Raw genomic sequence first — 3,031 nt, 5'->3', positions numbered from 1 at the left:
AGAAGGTCGAGACTTACAACTACAGGGCCGACCGAATTCCAGGAGCGCCCCCGATCTTGAAAGGTGTGGACTCAAAGAGGTTTGTACAGAAGCTGTTCCCACAGGAAGCGGCCCCGAAACCCATTCCAAAGAAGTTCAGAATGCCAGATCTTCCGAAATATAATGGTACCTCGGATCCCAATGAGCACGTTACCGCTTAAACCTATGCAGTAAAGGGCAACGACCTAAGGGACGACCAGATCGAGTCCGTCCTACTAAAGAAGTTCGGGGAAACACTTCCTAAAGGGGCAATTGATGTGGTATCAGACCTAGCCCCAAATTCTATAGACTCGTTAGCCATGCTGGCAGATTCTTTCATAAAGGCACATGTTGGTGCCATCAAGGTAGCAACAAAGAAATCCGACGTTTTCAAGATTAAGCGGAGGGATAATGAGATGCTGCGAGAGTTCGTATTACGCTTTCAAATGGAACAAATGGAACTACCACTAGTCTCCGATGACTGGGCGGTACAGCCTCCACTCAAGGTCTGAACAATCGAAGCTCGGTGGCTTCGATATAGCTAAAACGAAACCTAATCGAGTACCCGGCCGTGACTGGTCGGATGTTCATAACCGATACAAGTCAAAAATCAGGTCGAGGACGACCAGCTAGGGGACCCCTCGGGCTCGGTATACCCAAGCAGGCTTCTGGCAAAGGAGCCAAAACCAAACAAAGAAACGTACCAGCCATACATCGAAGACAGAAGGAATGCCCGAGGCGCAACATACCCCGCAATGATCGAAGGATGGATCGAGGACAGAATCCTCGAGGACTCGTCAACAGAGCCGGGTTTGATAGGCATACGGGGCCAACAATGGCACCTCGCTTGTCAGAATTCAACTTCAACCTCAATGTATCAGACATCGTGTTCGCCATCAGTAAAATCTGAGAAGCCAGGTGGCCTAGGCCCATACAATCAGACCCCTCACAAAGGAACCATAACTTAGTGTGTGAATTTCACAACATGCACAGGCACAGGACCAAAGATTGCTAGCAACTCTGGGAAGAAGTGGCCCGATTACTCAGCAAAGGTCACCCCCGGGAATTCCTCAGCGATAGAGCCAAGAGTCATTTCTGAGAAAAAGAAACGACTAAAAAGAACGAAGAAGATGAGCCGTAACATGTCATCCATACGATCTTTTGAGGTATTGGCACCCTGCAGGAACCCCCGGCCAGGAAAGCAAAAACATTCCACAACGGGGAAAAGCCAACTCGAGGCCCCATCTCGGCTCCGTTGCGGCGCACTGGTAACTTCTTTTCTTGTAAACAGATTTCGAATCCGACATATGCTTGTGAATCCAGGTAGCTCGACCAATATTATCAAGTCGAAGGTGGCAAAATAGCTCGGACATCCCAACCAAATATGCCCGCCTTTCGAAGTCCTAGATGTACCCAACTGGGCGAACAAAACAACGAAAGTGGAAACCGTCGTAACTTTCAATATGGCCGGCATGGCCCGAGACACCAGTACCTCCACCGTCAAGAGGCATGAAGGATAAACAAATAATGAAATAAAGATAGCAAACTACATCTTCGGTTAAGCCCGACTAAACAAAGAAGAAGATCGTACCGCATCCTCAGCACAAGCGACTGAAATATATCAGGGCTCGAAAGATCGCCGACACAATCTATGCTAAGGTATGACCGCCTCCTGAACCAATTTTACTCTACGCTAACCTGAGTGCAGGTACCCAATCAAAATGGCCGAAGCACTTCTCGAGGGCCTTAGGTTTCGAAAGCACGCATTGCACTCTTTTCCTTCACCGGGCTTTTATCCCAACAAGGGTTTTACCGGCGAGGTTTTTAACAAGGCAACACCTACATGCTACCTAAGGAAAACTCAACGAGTATTCAAGGCTTCTTTTGCAATCAACCTCGAATACTGGGGGCATCCCCCCGGAAGATCACCTTCTTGGAGAAGCTAAGACATGCTGAATAGGGTCTCGATAGGAAAATAATGTACCGGACCAAACGGTCAAACGAACCGTGTCCGCATAGAACAACCAAGCTCCTAAAAGCAAAGGCATTTATACTTGTACCAAGTAATTGAAGAATACTTTTCATCAAAGCATTTCACACTTCAAAAGTCACTCGGTATTTTTTGCAAAAACGGCTCCTCTGTCAAAAACGTCCCGAACACTCGGGGGCTGGCATCGACAACTCAAAACAATGCGACCCCCGGATCGGAGCTCCTAACTCATGAGCCCTCAATAAGGCAACACTTAGATCACAAAACAGCTCCAGAGCCAAAAATGTCCCGAGCACTCGGGGACTGGCGTCAAAAGCTCAAGTCCACATGACCCCCGGGTCAGAAACTCCGGAATCGTAAGCCCTCAATGAGGCAATACCAAGTTCACATGTAATGGCTCCCGGGTCGAGAAAACGTCCACGACTCGGGGACTGCCTTCAATTGCCATCTCCATCATAATGGCTCCCGAGACGAGAAATCCTCGATAACTCGGGGACTACTGTCAATCCTCATCTCCATCGGCCTCGGTCTCGTAAGACCTACATAAGGCAACAATAATATCTGTAAGACCTAGAGCAAGGCTGAACCACATTTGTACCAAGTGACAATATCTGTAAGACCTCGAGCAAGGCATGAACTACACTTGTACCAAGTATCCAAAACTGTAAGACCTCAAAGGCATGTCAAACTTGTAAGACCTTACTAAAGGCATAAACCCGATCTCAAAGTTAAGGTTATATATCGAACTTGTAACACCCTTAAAAGGCATACCCTCGATATAGATGCCGAAACTACTTCACTCGGGACTAAAAGTGGCTCCGGCCAAACACAAATGACTACGGTCACAAGGTTTTACCAGCCACACAAACGCGACTCGGGAATGCTCGACCGTCGCTGCAAAATCACAGGCCTTCAATTACTTCAAATCTACTTCGAAAAGAATCGGTTAAACAGGCTACCCTTGACATAGGCAAAAGAGCTTCGACCATGTCAGCTCCGAAACACTGGCTTCGAGATACTCAG

This window comes from Nicotiana attenuata, unplaced genomic scaffold, assembly GCF_001879085.1.
Source record: "Nicotiana attenuata strain UT unplaced genomic scaffold, NIATTr2, whole genome shotgun sequence".
Taxonomy (NCBI): domain Eukaryota; kingdom Viridiplantae; phylum Streptophyta; class Magnoliopsida; order Solanales; family Solanaceae; genus Nicotiana; species Nicotiana attenuata.
Note: the sequence above shows the minus strand (reverse complement) of the source record.